The 17,296-nt window shown below is 40.3% G+C and overlaps 2 long non-coding RNA genes across 2 annotated transcripts in view; both read left to right on the forward strand.

The window, feature by feature from the left end:
* LOC132537660 (uncharacterized) overlaps positions 1-5,984 on the forward strand; it is a 40,207-nt gene extending 34,223 nt beyond the window's left edge. Inside the window, exons 2-3 of the long non-coding RNA XR_009549124.1 lie at positions 2,968-3,045; positions 5,829-5,984. This is a non-coding gene — a long non-coding RNA (uncharacterized LOC132537660). The remainder of the gene's footprint in view (positions 1-2,967; positions 3,046-5,828) is intronic.
* Positions 1-17,296, forward strand: part of LOC132537663 (uncharacterized) — a 458,600-nt gene that overhangs the window by 266,474 nt on the left and 174,830 nt on the right. The gene's annotated exons all lie outside the window — the stretch shown is intronic.

Genomic DNA, 17,296 nt, shown 5'->3' on the forward strand with positions numbered 1-17,296 from the left:
GATACATACCCTTTCAGATGTGAGGACTACAGATATCTCTCTCTACTGCCCCTACCCACCACCCCACACACCCCATCAATGTCCAAGATAGACAGAGTGACCATTAATACGCTCCTCTGCTTTCTAAGTTCTCAGAAAGCCAAATAATCCATAACGTATTTGTCAATAAAAATGCTTTATTTTTAAAATTTAGCTTTGCTTCTGTGATTGTGACTTTAGCACTTTATAACAATTATTTGTTCCTCAACAAGGAAATATAATCTTGTTAAGGATACATTAAACACAAAATACATCATAGGCCCTGCTGACATATCTTTTCATTTAGATGGCTTCTTAAGACCTTTTAAGTCTTGGGACCAGGAGATAGCTCAGTGGGCAAAGCATCTGCCTTATTATGCTTGAGGCCCTAGATTTGACCTCTGGGAGCACCATGGACAGCATGGGGGATGTTGTGGGGGGTCCCATGTATTATAGCATAGCACTTGGTAAATATAGACTGTAATTAAAAAAAAAGAGGAAGGAAGATGAGAAAGAGAAAGGAGGAGGAAGAGAAGGAGAAGAAGAAAAAGAAGAAGAACTATTACTACTACTGCTATTTCTACTATATTACTACTACTACTACTACTACTACTACTACTACTACTACTACTACTACTACTAGTCTCACAGCATGAACTACTAGAAGTCAGACTCAACACATATCACGTGCAGATTTTGGTGCTTTCCCAATTTTCTTGGTATGAAAGTAAATAACTATCACCAGGGCATTGGCACAACCTGGTTTCATAAGATAATATATTGTAGAAGAGTCTAAATTGGTATGCCAAATGTGCCATTCTAAATGCCTTGAGACACCACCCACATGAAAATAAGGAAATGCAGGTGACTTAAATTATCACATACGACTATACACTCTTCTATGTTCATGGACGCTGGTCTAACCCAGAGACACTCATTTCAGATTCTTCTGCCAGAATGCTGTTAGAAATCACCTTTTTGAGAAGACTTTCTGAAAACAGGGGAAGTTAAAACTATGGAGGATATAGAGGTGGATAGATCAATGTTTTTTTTTTTTCATTTTAATGAACTGTAAGAATCTGATGGAAAATTAAGGAAAGGTCTTTCTTTGGAGAAAAGTGGTTAAAGCTTATCATTGTAGTAGTATACATATAATTTCAGGGTGTTAAGCATCACCCTGCCTAAGACCTATTTTCCAGCCTTGACTTAAGACACCCTATTTTAAAGGATTCGGTCTACAGAACAATGCTGCACCACCAGCCACCACACCTGGAGTCCTGAGTTAGTGATGTCATCCTGATACTCAGAGAATGACAAGTGAAAAAGACAAATTAGTGACACATCTCAAAGAGGAACCATATCTCTTGGAAACTTGCTTCTAAGGCCTCCAGGAGCTTTCTCAGAACCACCCACTGGTTCTAAACCTTCCAGAGTTCAGAATGCCACAGTCCTGGGTCAGTGGGAAAGCAGGCTTGGAATGACTGGATGAAATATTTTGTGGTGACATTTCCCAACCATGGCAAATAGGGAACCATCTATTGTGGTGAAGTTCCCCACCCTGTTAAAGGAGGCAGCAGAAGAACAATAGAAGCACGGAGGAGAACAAACCCACTCAGCGAGCCCTTCATGGGAACCTCGAAGGCTGGAGCTTAGACTATTTTGTGATGCAATATGCACACTCAGTGGGTTGCATTGGATCGACCTTCTCGTGGTGCATCCCGTGAGTACCCATTCATTGGGGAAACTGACGATCCTTCCTAGCCGACTGAATCCACATGGATCCCAGTCACTTTCAAAGCCAGCAACAAGCAGCTCCTGACAGCTTTCAACCTGACGCTGTTGACTGGCTATGGAAGAAGGGCAAACGCTAGAAGAAGAAGAAGAAGAAGAAGAAGAAGAAGAAGAAGAAGAAGAAGAAGAAGAAGAAGAAGAAGAAGAAGAAGAAGAAGAAGAAGAAGAAGAAGAAGAAGAAGAAGAGTACAGATGATGGTTCAGAGTCTCAAAAAGTGAATGTGAGAGGAGTTGGGGAGGTAGCACAGTGGTTATGAAAAAAAGACTTTCATGACTGAGGCACCAAAGGTCCCAGGTTTAATCCCCAGCCAGAGCTGAGCAGGGCTCTGGAAGAAAGAAAGAAAAAAAGAAAGTGAATGTAAAGGCATGCAGAGAACTGGCAACACTTAATTCACCTTTCTTTGGACATTAATCCATTCAAACAAGCTGACATTTTATTAAGTGCTATGGTATATGTGGCAAGACAGATGCAATGATACAGTTCCAGTCCTCTAAGGACTCATGGTTATAAAGGAAAGACCTTCCATTGAACATCACAGCAAACATCACAGCACAATACTATGACAGGTGCAATCCCAGGACTCTCTGGCACTGAAATCCCACTGCTGGTAATTAGCTGTGCTGAAGAAGACACTTGTGAAGCTAGTGTTGGTGTGGCCTATGGCAGGACATTCAATTTCGGCTGTACATTAGAGTTGTCTGGAAGCTTTTTAAAAAAAAATTTCTATATTGGAAATTATATATTTCTTTTTTAAAAAAATTTCTATATATATGTTTTACATTCAACAGTAAATACAATAGTTTGTACATGCATAACATTCCTCGGTTTTCCATATAACAATACAATCCCCACTAGGTCCTCTGTCATCCTTTTTAGAACTGTATTCTCCCCCCCCCCCACACCCCCACCCCAGAGTTTTACTTTGGTGCAACATGCCAATTCCAGTTCGGGTTCTACTTGTGTTTTCTCTTCTGATTGTCTGGAAGCTTTAAAAGTGATCAAGGACCAGGTCACCTACAAGCTAAAATAAATCAGAATCCTTGACATAGGTCAGTCATCTGAATTGTTTTAAAACTTCCCCCAGTAATTTCAGTGTGCTGTATAATGGAGGACCAGAGAACCTCCTGTTTAGAGATCCTCCTGTGCTCTCGTTTCAGATAATTTCCCTCAAGGGGAGGCTTCATTGTTGACAATTAGGACTTAAGGACTAGTCAAGAGGAAAGCTGGACTAGAGAGTAAGTTGACTTCAACAACAAAAGAAGTTTTCAAAAGTTTTATGTTTATGGACCTGCCTGCTACTAATATCATTACTATCTCCAGGCATTGAACATAGAGAGGGATTTTGGTTCCTCTTATCACATCTAAAGTCCCAAACTAGTTCTTTCTGGGAATGAATGTCAATAAGAACATCTCTTACCATCAGAGAATATTTTCTCTCTACCTCAACCTGGAAGGGCATTATCTAACCCCGGGTTCCCAGCAAGGCAATCATTATAGTTTATAGAACATTTCCCACCATTCCAGAAAATGTGTGGATGTGTACTTTCGTTGATGATGAGGTATAAAGGGTTCACGATGCAAAATATAGAACTGGTAGAAAATGGCAGATAGAAATCATCCCAGAGAGAAGGACTAGAGCATTCCTTCAGGTACAATATACATTGGTGGGTATCTAGGCAATCTATAGGTCACTACTACTACTACTACTACTACTACTACTACTACTACTACTACTCACACACATCACTCAAATCACATTTCATACATGCATAGACTTAATATCAAGTACCATCACTCAAGATAAAGGCAGTAAGGATAAACTGCTATTCTCAAATGCTCAGAAATCCTTTGTTTTTGATTTGGCTATAATGGGACATCCATGAGACACTAAATTAGGGAAAAGACAAAAACAAACACCATACAAGCAGATATTCTTAGGCTGGTAAAATCTAGATTGGTGAGAGAAAGTTGGGAGTCAGAAGAACAGAAGGAAGGACACCAGGCAGTAGCGCAGCGGGTTAAGCACACTTGGCGCAAAGCGCAAGGCATGGTTTTAGGATACCAGTTCGAGCCCCTGGCTCCCCACCTACAGAGAGGTCACTTCACAAGCAGTGAAGCAGGCCTGCAGGTGTCTGTCTTTCTCTCCCCCTCTCTGTCTTCCCCTCCTCTCTCCATTTCTCTCTGTCCTATCCAGCAACAATGTCATCAATAGCAATAATAATAATAACCACAACAACAGTAAAACAACAAGGGTAACAAAAGGGGAAAAAAATAGCCTCCAGGAGCAGTGGGTTTTTTTTTTTTAACTTATTTTTTATTTAAGAAAGGATAAATTAACAAAACCATAGGGTAGGAGGGGTACAACTCCACACAATTCCCACCACCCAATCTCCATATCCCATCCCCTCCCCTGATAGCTTTCCCATTCTCTATCCCTCTGGGAGCATGGACCCAGGGTCATTGTGGGTTGAGGAGCAGTGGATTTGTGGTGCAGGCATTGAGCCCTAGCAATACCTGGAAGCAGAAAAAAAAAATAGAAGGAGGGTACTTCAAATCCTGACAACCAAGGAGGGCTGAGGCTGAGATCAAACTCCGAGATGTCCCAGCAGTAAATGTCAGATTGTGTAAACTAAGCAGATGTGGCTCTTGGAGGGGGAATAAAACTATGAGAGACTGACCCAGAAGTCAATTCAGGGTTCACAAGGAAGGGATAGTTAGGCTTTTTGATTAGGACAAAAGCTTGACCATGATTTAGGCAGTCATTGATAAGATGAAGGAGAAACTTCAACAGTGGGCAAAGAAGCCATTCTTTAGGTCTGATGGTGAACAGAAAAATAAGATTATAGCTATAAAGTGTGAGAGAAGGAAATTTTTTCGTGTTTTTTAAAATTTTTCTTTTTTTTTTAAATTAGTGATTTAATAATCACTAATTGACAAGACTGTGGGATAAGAGAGGTATAATTCCCACCACCACAGTTCCATATCCCATCCCCTCCATTGGACGTTTCTCTATTCTTTATACCTCTGAGAGTATGGACCAAAGATCTTTATGGGGTGCTGAAGGTAGGAGGTCTGGCTTCTGTAATTGTTTCTCCTCTGGTGATGGGCATTGACAAGTTGATCCACACCCCCAGCCTGTTTATATCTTTCCCTAGAGGGATAGGACTCTGGGGAAGTGGGGTTCCAGAACACACTGGTGAGGTCGTCTGTCCAGGGAAGGCAGGTTCGCATTATAGTAACATCTGCAACTTGGTGGCTGAAAAGCCTTAAAATACAAGACAGAAAAAATTGTTTAATAATCTGGAGCCAAAAGGTAAGAGTATAGCAGAAGAGATTTGGGATCCTCATGTTGGAAGAAGCCAGAAAGTCTATTTTAGGGGGCCAAGTGGTGGCATACCTGGTTGAGTACACGTTACAGTACACAAGGACCCAGGTTCGAGCCCCCTGCAGGGGGAAAACTTCGTAAGTGGTGAAACAGGAATGCAGGTGTCTCTCTCTCTGTCTCCCTCTCTATCTCCCCCTTCCCTCTCGATTTTGGTCTGTCTGATCTACCCAATAAAGATAATAAAAAAATTAAAGAAAGAAATAATATCCCCCCCCACTCCAATTTGAACACAAGAGACATATCATGCCATCTTCCAGAGGCAGTGGCAGTGGTATCACAGAACAACAGCTCTAGCCACTCCAGAATCAGACCACAAGATGAATGGCTTTACTTGTCTGTGAACCAGTACAACACACAAAAACTGAACAGCAATAGCCAGGACACAAACTACAGGATACACCAGCAAAATGGTTAAATCAAAAAGTCATGTCTATTTTTTTTATGCAGATGGAAATGATTCAGGAGAGAGGCATGCTGAAGCAACCAAGGAAGTTGCAGTACTCCAATGGATGTCTTGGGCAGCTGGGGGTGAGAAATGGAAGGTATCTAACAGATCACATGCAAAGAAAGGATGTGAAAACTTATTCAATTTAGCTGTGAAAAACAATATTTCTTGGTCTCCCCCCTCCCCAGGTGGTTTGTGTTTATAGGGTGGACCTGGAAGAAGTCTTCTTTCATAGCAAGTTTGTTGGCAGTGGAATGTAAGAGGTCTACACTCCCCTTCCCTGAGCTAATCAAAATTTCATGACATATATTTAGATAGGCGGAACCAGAAGCTGTCTGAGTGAAGTGTGGGCTGTTTACTGATATCTAGGTCATAGTTATTAAAATATAGAAGTTTGAGCTCTTTTTAATCTGTAAGATGAAAGCAAATGTTTCTAGACAGCAGTGAGAGTACAAAGGAACATTTCATCAATGTTGCCTCAAAATTTGTAGAGAACTGTAATAAAAGTACAGCAAATGCCAAGTCAAGCAAAGTCAATAAAGCAAAGTCACGCTCCCCCACTCGTCTTCTTCTCTCTCTTCTCCTTCTCCTTCTTCTTCCTTTTCTAAACTTTATGAAACAGCGATCTAGTCTTTGCCATACTCATTACCACCAAATGAAAATATATGTGATGGGCCAGGTGATAGCACACCAGGTTAAGTCCACAGAGTATAAAAACATGTGGTGATCATTTTGAAATTCTGTCATATGAACTATTCTTTGGACATAGACATAAGAGTCACTATATAATATTTTTGGAAATGAACTATTTGTACTAAAGTCAGTTTTCTAGAGACACATTTATTTAGATTTTTAAAAACCTTGAATTTCCTGGGGCCAGATAATGGTGGACATGGTTGAGTATACACATTACTATGCTCAAGGACCCAGGTTCAAGCCCCCCAGTCCCCACCTGTCGGTGAGGAGGGGGAGGTTCATAAGTAGTGAAACAGTATTGCCAATGTGTCTTTGTCTTTATCTTTCCTTCTCTATCTCCTCTCCCCCTCTCAATTTTTCTCTGCCCTATCAAATGAAATAATAAATATTTTTTAAACTTGCATTTCTTCTCAAAAAAAAGGAGACAGGAAAACATGCAGAGATATACATAATTCTCACTGATGTTTGATTGCTCATCAGTAAAGTAGGTACAACTATGCTTAGCATCAATGAAGGAAGGGAAAAACTTCTATGGGTTTGAGTAAAATAGGGAAATGGCCTAGGGTCTTGCTTCACTTAGTAACCTCTCTCCTGAACCCAACCTTCAGCTTCTTTTTCTTTCAGCATTTGATCCTTGCCATGATTACACAAACTACCTTTCTGGAGTTCTCTAGACATTTCCTGTTTTCTGAACACTGGTTCCCATCCTCTGCCCCTCCTTCCCAACCCAGAATCCTTAGTCTTAAATTTGCACCAGCAATAATCACCACTTTCCTAAACACATGAACTAATGATAGTTGAACTGAACCAAAAACTGTGTCTGCTCTAGTTGAAGTAAAGAATGACATACAGTGCTAGGGTGGAGTCACAAGATAGGGTTTTTTTTTTTAAACTATCATTCCCATATCCTCCTATTGTCAAATTACAGCCAGGGCCCAGGGAAAGTAATGGACCCAATCTCTCTCTCTCTCTCTCTCTCTCTCTCTCTCTCTCTCTCTCTCTCTCTCTCTCTCATATATATATATATAAGCACTGCTCAGTTCTGGCTTATGGTGGTATTTGGAGCTTGAACCTGGGACCTCTGGTGTCTCTGGCCATTAAGTCTTTTTGCATAACTATTATGCTATCTCCTCAGCTCTCTGGTGTACTTTCTTTGCCCACTTTGCTCATGATGTGCTATTGTCCCTAGGAGTTTACACACCACACTAGTGTTCAGTGAAGTTTCCAGAGCCCTGTGAATGGGGAAATCTGGGAGGGGCCTCTGGCTGAAAGTCAAAAGAAGCTGAATGTTTGCTAGCAAGCCCAAGAAAAAAGGTGACTCAATGGGAAACAACTTTATAGAATAGAGTGATGAGTAGGGATGTAGACAACTATGGTGTAAGGAGAAGCTGCCATTGCCATATAAAGCTAGTGTGACAGGTGGGTTTGGCCACATTTCTTTCCTGTTTGTATTGGGATCCAGTATCTTCTCTTACCCTCCCCTACAGCTCTGAGCCCTCATGAAACCTTTGCTCATAAGAGCATTCTTCTTTGACATTATTTGTATATAGCTGTGTTACTGGTTGTTTCTGTTCTCCCTGGCCTAAGCTTTTTTTTTTTTAACTTTAAAATTTTTTTTATTTATAAAAAGGAGACATTGACAAAACCATAGGATTAGAGGGGTATAACTCTACATAATTCCCACCACCAGAACTCCACATTCCATTCCTTCCCTTGATAGCTTTCTTATTCTTTAACCCTCTGGGAGTATCATCTCAAGGTCATTATGGGATGAAGAAGGTGGAAGGTCTAGCTTCTGTAATTGCTTCCCTGCTGAAGATGAACATGGGCATTGACAGGTCTATCCATACTCCCAGCCTGCCTCTCTCTTTCCCTAGTGGGGAGGAGTTCTGGGGAATAAGAGCTCCAGGACACATTGGTGGGGTTGTCTGTCAGGGAAATCTGGTTGGCATCATACTAGCAGCTGGAACCTGGTGGCTGAAAAGAGAGTTAACATATAAAGCCAAACAAGTTATTGACTAATCATGAACCTAAAGGCTAGAATAGTGCAGATGAAGAGTTGGGGGGGGGGGTCTCTGTTCTGTAGATAGCTAGTAAGCATATTTTAGTTATATTCCAAAGGGCTTATGACAATACTAGTTTTTTTTTCCCCTGAGCCTGAAATCTGATATGCAGGTGCATCCTAGTTATTGTGTCTGGGGAGATGATGTCATAGCTGGAAAAAGGACCTGAAAGCTGGATCAGGGAAGAGAGTAGCTCCCAAATATGGGATAAGTGTATGAATATTGTTGACTGTAAACCCCATGGATTTGATGTGATCTGGGGCCCAGCTGGCCTAAGCTTTTAAGAGAGTCAACATATCAAAGACTCAGCCTATGCATTAAAAAGACTCAGCTTGTACATTAAGATGTTTGAGACATTCAATCAATTTTTCCCCTCTCATATTAATTAAATAGTGATTTTATATGACTACAAATTAATAGGTGTGCACATAAACACCATTCCCACCACCAAAAGACTATATCCCATCCTCCCCACCCCCTGCACCCCGTGAAGTCGAATATCCACCCTCACCCTCAACCTAGGGTTTTTACTTTGGTGCCCTACTCCATACTCCCAGAGGGTTAAAGAATAGGAAAGCTATCAGGGGAGGGGATGGGATACGAAGTTCTGATGGTGGGAACTGTGTGGAATTGTACCCCTCTTATCCTATGGTTTTATCAATGTTTTTTATCCTATGGTTTCCTTTTTATAAATGAAAAAAAAAGTGTCTCTAAAAAAAAAAAAAGAGCATTCTTCTCTCCCATTTCTCTGTGAGTTCCTCAGCCATAACTAAGACAGCAAGGAAACAAGTTGTCTTTGGAGCAACTGCTATCTTGAAGGTGCCTGGTAACCACAAGAGCAGAATTGTGTTTGTGGCTTGGAATGTCACTGAGATAATGTGTGCAATCCAGAGTAAGCAGGAGTTTGCTTGAGGTTAAATGTGAGACAGATGACACCCTTTATCGTATGTTTCTAGAAATATTGATACCTTTTCCTTTGAGGATTATTCTTAAACTAAAGATGTTACAGGAGGAAAACCTCAGCTCTGCTGATTGCTGAGTCCCATCCCTGTTGGCTTGATGCTGTTGTAGCCAGTAGCACTAACTCTAAACACTAGGTCAGTCTGCAAGAGATGCTTTGCCTGTGGGCTCCAGCACCACCCAAACACAGCCTGGCTCTCGTTTCCAGTGGCAGCCACACCCAAACTATAACATCTTTGCTCAGCATTCTGTACCAGCTAGATAGACATATACAGAGAAAACTGAATGGGTGCTGGCCTAACTCAGAAACCCCACTTTAATACTATTTTTAAATAAGCCCCAAATGGCCAGGAAACAACCACACATTATTGCCTTTTTGTTTGTGGGGGGGGATGGGAATGTGAAACTAGAAAGAAAGGCATCTTAAAGATTACCTTTTTATATCTTTTTGAATGCTAAACTAGATGAATATATATATATATATGAAAAAGAAGTGGAGAATGGAGAGCTAGGGTGTCACTATGGCACATGTGATGGCAAAGATAAAAATTATTGAGGGTGCAATGTTTAATCTACTGTGACATGTCCAATCCTGCAATATATATATTATTTTATTATCATTTTTTAATTGCCATCAGAGTTATTGGTGGGACTCAGTGCCAGCACAACAAATTTACAGTTCCCAGTGGCCACTTTCCCCCCTTTTTCCTTTTATTTTGTTTTTTTTAGGACAGAGAGAAATTGAGAGAGAAGGGGGAGAAAAGGCAGACACCTGCAGACCTGCTTCAACACTTGTGAAGTCTCCCTCCCTATAGGTAGGGAGCTGGGGATTCAAACCTGGGTCCTTGTGCATGTTAGTGTGTGCACTCAACCAGATGTGCCAATGTCTGGTCGCCCATAATATCTAAATTTTAAAAATAAAAAAATATTATTTCAGAAAGTTTTTCCTAACCAAAAACTACCAAATGGTAATGAAAAAACAAATTTTATAATCTATTTTATATTTTATTTATTTATTGAATAAAAGTAAAGAGAAATGGAGAGGAATAGAAAGGCAGAAAGAGGGAGGGAAAGAGAAATACTTACAACCCTGCTTTACCACTTATGAAGTTTCTTCCCACACCCCTGAAGATGAGGACTGGGGATTTGAACCTGTACTTTTGTGCATATTAATATGTGCTCTCAACAAGGAATTCCACTGCTTAACCCCCAAATAGTGTTTCTTAAAGTTGCTCGGTATATAGAATCCACAGCCATAACTTCTGTATCAAGTATGTGAATGTGGCCTTGAACTTTGATCTAAGGTGATCCTCTTGCAATAGCCAGAGACTCCTGCATGCCAGTCAGTAAGAGTGGGATAATGGCATCCCACTTTCCAGTAGTCTCCCAAGAAAAGTTTGAAACAAGGTGAGATAGTACTGTGTGTATCTTCACTCCTACAGGAGACTCCAGAGAAGTGCTTTTGTAGACTGAGGCAGGAGCAAACAGCAAGTACCCCACCATATATGACTGGCATATCCTACTTCCAACTGGAAACAATTGGTGTGGTTTCCTTATAAACAAGAGCCTTGAAGGTGGCCATGATAGAACCCAAGGCCAAAAAAAAAAAAAATACTATCAATCCTCATAGGCATTTCTCATAATGATTAATTTTTTCAAGAATACTAAATGGTTGAGAATATTGGATGAATTAAAAGGTGAGTTAATTAAGACTCAGTGCTATTTTAAGTTTAAATATTTTATTTCTACCCAAATAAAATTTACTTAATTCTAATTCTGCTTAAATTAAAAATTACTTAAGATTGTCATGTAGTCAAAAGAAATTGTCTAACATGATTTTCTCCGTTGAAAATACCATAACCTAAGAAATAGATTTAGAGAATATAAGTAACGAGTTTGCTTTCACAGAGATCAAGGGTACACATTTTTCTTTCTTTCTCAGACTTGGCTTGGCCCTGTCTGGTTATTATTTAAGGTTTTTATGTATTGTTCACTATGGATTTTTTTCTGCATTCATTTTGATCACCCTAAATATGGCCTTAGAGTATTACTTTACTCAGTGATCAAGCTCCAGTGTCCCCATCAATTCTGCACTGGAAGAGAGTACCTTATCCTTATCTAGAGAAGTGCCCTTTCCCCTTGTATTGCTTCCTGGATCACTGATAGCAGACTTGTACCCTCCTTCAAGTTCTACCCACCATCAGCAATCTTCTCAGTGCTCAGTGCTTCTCAGTGCTAATAAGAAGCTGCTTTCTCTCAAAGGAATTGTTTGTACATTATATCCTTATTATACAAAGCCCTGGAACTAACTTAAGTAATTCTGTTTTTCATGTGTAAAGCTAGTCAGAGACTTTCCAGCAGTTCTTCTGTTTGTGGCTAGATAGAGTATACAAATGTAATTCATTTAATCTCTCACAAGAGCTTAATCACTCTTAGCACACTCAGTGGATTCCACTGCTGCTGGAGTCACATCCTGATGAAGAACGGGCAACTGCATGAGGGGGGTGGGAGGAAAGGAACAGAGATGAAAGAAAAAAGTGGCATGAGTAGTACAAAAACAGCTAACACCCAAATCCTTCCTGGCTGCCCCATTCCTTTTCCAGATGCCCCCTGGCAGAGGGGACAGTAGAGTGAGTCCATTTCATTTCCCCTCAAGACAACCTCCTCCACTCCAACCAGATGTTTTACAGCTGGAGAAGAGGGGTGGACAGTTGTTTCCTTTGTAAAGAGCTGCTGTATGAATGTGATTTTCCATATGCTGACTCATGAGATTTTCGGTGCCATGGACTCCAGGCACAGAGTTCCAACTGTTTTGCTGATTTAGGAGGTGAAGGTTGGCAAACGCTAGAAGAAGAAGAAGGAGGTGGAGGTGGAGAAGCAACTTGAATCTAGTAATTTAAATTACTCCTAGCCTTGGTTTTCACATAAAGAGAATACTTAATCCCTTCTACAAGCAGGGGACAGACTCAGTGACCTCTAACAGTCTCTTCCAACCACAGGATACCACTGGGCTATTATTAGAATCGTCTGGGCAGAGCTATAGTGTGACATGTGGCTTCTGGGTGTGCAGAACCAAATTAAAAAGTTTATGAGTGTTCCAGGACTAGTGAGCTATCAAAGACTGTCTTTTTGGTGTCATCCAGTTTTACTAGAGTTATTTCTCTGAACCTTTCTTTCCAATAACTGTTGCTGTTTTTTTTTTCTTTTTTTACCCCCTCCTTTCTCTCATGCTTACCACCTTGATTGGGTTCCACTTAAATAAAGGTGGGGAAGTCTCATTTTCTTCTAGTACCACCACCTTGCCTATCATGTGGAGTGCAGAGGTCAAAATGTGGGCTTTGTCCTCAGGGAGACTTGGTTGAACTGTAGTCTCTTACTAGCTAACTATTTGGGCAAGTGGGCAGATGATCTAACTGATCTTAGGGTTCCAGATTCATCTCCTACAAAATGGGATGATAATATGTGTCTACAGCCATACCACCCTGAGCATGCCCGATCTTGTCTGATAACACGTGACACACAGAGAATCCTAAAGAGTTTTCAAGAATGTTTAATGGTTAAAGGGTATAGCAAATTAAGTGCAGAGCACAGCACAGCATTCAGTGTCAAATAAAAAGTTATAAAAAAATAGCTGTTGAGTGCATAAATGAATCTCTGTGTGATAAAAAAATAGCTACATAAAAATGCATGAGTGTGTCCCTGTTGTACAAATCCCAACAGTACAGAAATATACAGAATAAAAAAATGAAAGATCCCTTTCACTGACTGCCCTTCCCATCTCCCCTCCCTTCCATAGCATTAATAATGGTTCTTTTCTTTTGTTGTCTCCTTTTGGAGGAGAAGGAATTAATTATCTGATGTGTGAATATACTCTTACTGTAAAGACCCAAATGTTCAGAAGCTTACCACCTCCCCAAATTTGAAAAAGGCCCTCTTTATCTCCTCTTTTACTCTTACTTGTGCTTTTGGAGATAAACATTCTTGACAGATATTTTTCTTACATCTCTCCTCTTGATTGTCATATATGTAAAAATATATATTCATATACATATACAAATACACATACATATACACACACCCATGTATGCACACATACACATTTATAAATCTTGAAAATAGTATTTTCTAAAAAATGTTATAACACAGAATTAAGCTATATTTGCTATTCTATAACTGTTTTTTTCTCCTGTAGCCAAATGCTTTAGGCATCTTTCCATGTGAATACATAAAGATCTACCAAAATATTTCTAATAGCCATGCTTCACTCCATAATAACATATTCAAAAACATGTCCCAAATTAAATTTTACTGATAAGACATTTAGGTTACTTTGAATTTTACTAGCCATAACAAAAATACACTTAACAGACCAAAATCCAGGTAATTTTTTTGCTCTCATTCATCTGTTAGTTGTTCCTAATACATACTGGATACAATCACATGTCTATATTGACCAAGAAACACTTTCTGGGTCTGAGCACTTAATATCATACCTGAGCACCCAATACCACATAGTAATGCTGGTGACTGTCCACAATGTCTCATTATTGAGTACATATGGCATGGCTGGAATTAGAGTCTAAGTGATCCACAATCACAAGCAGAGACAAGATCCTGCAAGGAGGTTGCTTTCTTGAAAGAATGGGCAAGGGGTTGTAAGTCATAGATGACTGATATTACATATTTTAAATGAGTATAAATGTACATTTCAGTGAGTCACTGCCTAGGTGTATGGATACATGATGAAACCCAAAAAGGAATAGCACTTGAGTGAAATGCTAACATGACAGCAGATGATTAGAGCTGAGTGGTTAGCAAGTATATGTACATTCTGGGCCAACCTGTTCAATGTATGAATTAACGCTTTTTTTTTTTTTTGTGACATGGAGTCAATTGCACTAGTTTCTTCTTGACTTTTCATATAAATTTGTCTTGTCACTCTTTTCAAAAAACAAAGTATGATTTAAGAAAAATTCTCTTTGGACTCTTCACTCCAGCTCCATCAGCACCCAGAGAGAGAGAAGGAAAAAGAGAGGGACATATGGAGGTAGCTACATATGGAGGTAGTTATGAGTGGCTTAGAGGAAAAGGATTGAGTCAGAAAAAGGGGGAAACTATGTATAAATGTGGACAGATAGTTGTAGAGAAGATGGTTGACCTATGTGTACAACTTTAGGGGGAGTGTGGTGGATTGCAGTGGGGAGAGTGAAGACTCAGAACTCTGGTGGTGGGAATGGTGTGGAGTCAAACCCCCATCAACATGTAATTCTATAATATAAAAATATATAAAAAATAAAATATATTTTAAAAATTCTTTTATATCTATAGCAGCCTGGGATTCTCCTTTCAGAAAGCCTACCTGGATCAGTATCACTAAAGACTACCCTGTTATTCTTTTTTTTTTTTATTGAGATGCCGTTGATTTACAACTAAAATTTTACAGTTAACAGTTTCACTCCTCTTCAAATGTATTTTATTGTACCACCTTCAGCACTGAAGTATCAGTACGCTTACACCACAGTCCATCCAGCCCCTCTCCTTCTTAGCTCACACCTCCCGCTTTGAAAGCTTCAGTTCTGCATTCAGAGTCCAAGGGTTTGTTTTGGTCTGACTTTGTTCCCTTGTTTTGTTTGTTTATATCCTACATAACTGTGCAACCATCTGGGATTCGTCTTTCTTCTTTTGACTTGTTTTGCTGCACATACTCTTTTCTTTTTTTTTTTAATTTATTTATTTTATTTATTTATTCCCTTTTGTTGCCCTTGTTGTTTTATTGTTGTAGTTATTACTGTTGTTGTCGTCGTTGTTGGATAGGACAGAGAGAAATAGAGAGAGGAGAGGAAGACAGAGAGGAGGAGAGAAAGATAGACACCTGCAGACCTGCTTCACCGCCTGTGAAGCGACTCCCCTGCAGGTGGGGAGCCGGGGTTCGAACCGGGATCCTTATGCCGGTCCTTGTGCTTTGCGCCACCTGCGCTTAACCCGCTGCGCTACAGCTCGACTCCCCGCTGCACATACTCTTTTCAAGTTCTCCCCATGTGGTCATAAATGGCAAGATTTCACCTTCTCTTATCACTCTGTCATCCCATATGCCTCCAAGTTGGAAGATATAGTCTCAATTGTATTGATTTAAATGTTTTTAATACAACTTCCAGAGTGCTTCTACATTTGTGTACTATCAATCTTATAATACTCCTGAGATAGAAGTTGTCAGATGTATAACCAAAACAGTTATCAAACATATACAGCCCCATCTTACCTGTCTAACAATGCTGTGTCTGGGCTCTCACATGAACTCTTCCCAATAGGAGCTTGCCATCCTATTGCAAAAACCTTTCATTCACATCTGAAACCACTGGTGAATCGGTGAATCAATAGTGTACAATATGATGCTATACCAAATCTGGGTTTCATGGTAGATGTTTTAAACAGAGGACATTTTATACTGGATGCTAGTTTTTAAAGTGCTGAAAAAGTTAGAACAAAAAGGTACAGAAAAGTGGCCAGGGAGTATAAAAGACAGGGGAAAGGTGTGAACTTGGAGTGTGGGAGATGTGTTCGCTTCGGCAGCACATATACTAAAATTGGAGTGTGGGGGTAGGAGACAGATGATATTAGAGCCTGGAAGAGCTGTCAGTGGGTGCCCTGCAGCTGCTGAATGTTCTGGGCTCAGAGAGAAGGTGACCAGACTAGAGCTGTGACACTGAGCAGAAGCCATTCAGGCTGAAGGTGAGGTCACCAAGGAGATTCAGCAATATCCAGAGATGCCATTTAAGGAAGGAGGTGAGGGAGAGAGGGTAAGAGGGTACACAGTAAAAATTGATTCATCCTTCCCACCTACTCTCCTCTGCCAGGGCTTCCTTCCAGGAAGCCAACTGACTAGGAAAGCAGGGAAGTGTGGTCTTCAGACTCCTCACCCACCTCCTAGACTGCCTGGAGAAGAGGGATGTGAGTGCTGGGCTGAGGCTGCAGTACTATGTCTAGTCAAGTGCCTCACTTCATCACAGCAGAGGGAGGAGAGGAAATCCTTCGATGAGAGAGTGGGACACTGTTGCTAGCAGAAGAGTAGGAAAGCAAACTGAGTTTAAAAAAAGGGGGGGGGTTAGTTGGGCAGTAGCACAGTGGGTTAAGCACAGGTGGTGCAAAGTACAAGGACTGGCGTAAGGATCCTGGTTCGAGCCTCCTGCTCCCCACCTGCAGGGGAATTGCTTCACAAACAGTGAGGCAGGTCTGCAAGTGTCTGTCTTTCTCTCCCCCTCTCTGTCTTCTCCTCCTCTCTCCAATTCTCTCTGTCTCATCTAACAACAACGACATCAGTAACAACAATAATAACTACAACGACAATAAAATATCTATGAGAGGAGACTGTAGAGAGGACCAGAGCATCATTCTTGTATATGCAGTGACAGGGATCAAACTACAGAACTCATGCTTGAGAGTCCAATGCTTTATCTACTGCATCACCTCCCAGGCTGAAATATATTTAGAATTTTATTGGCATGAACTTTAATGTCATAAATTGAATTAAGTGGCATACAAGATGAACTTTATATAAATATTAGCATTCTCCACTACATCATATCACCCCTGAGTTACTATTACATATATATTACCTACTATATTATTGCCATTATACTAAGTTCTGGGAATAGGTAGTAAGAAAAAGATATCATTTGTCCTCATGGGAGAAGATATTTTTAATAGCCATGTAAATGGATATAACATTGAAATTGTGATGAACAGTGATACTTGGAGACATGAAAGCATTCTCCAGGTAATTTTCCACAAAAATGAAGTTGGGAGGACAAAGGCTAAGTTTATGTTTCTTAGTATAATTCACAATATTATAGACGGGTAAAATCTAGAGACAGAGACATCACTTAAAGCATTATGATGGGAGAGGGAGATAGCACAGCAGTTGTAGTTACATAGAGCAG

Source organism: Erinaceus europaeus, chromosome 3, assembly GCF_950295315.1.
Source record: "Erinaceus europaeus chromosome 3, mEriEur2.1, whole genome shotgun sequence".
NCBI classification, from domain to species: Eukaryota; Metazoa; Chordata; class Mammalia; order Eulipotyphla; family Erinaceidae; genus Erinaceus; species Erinaceus europaeus.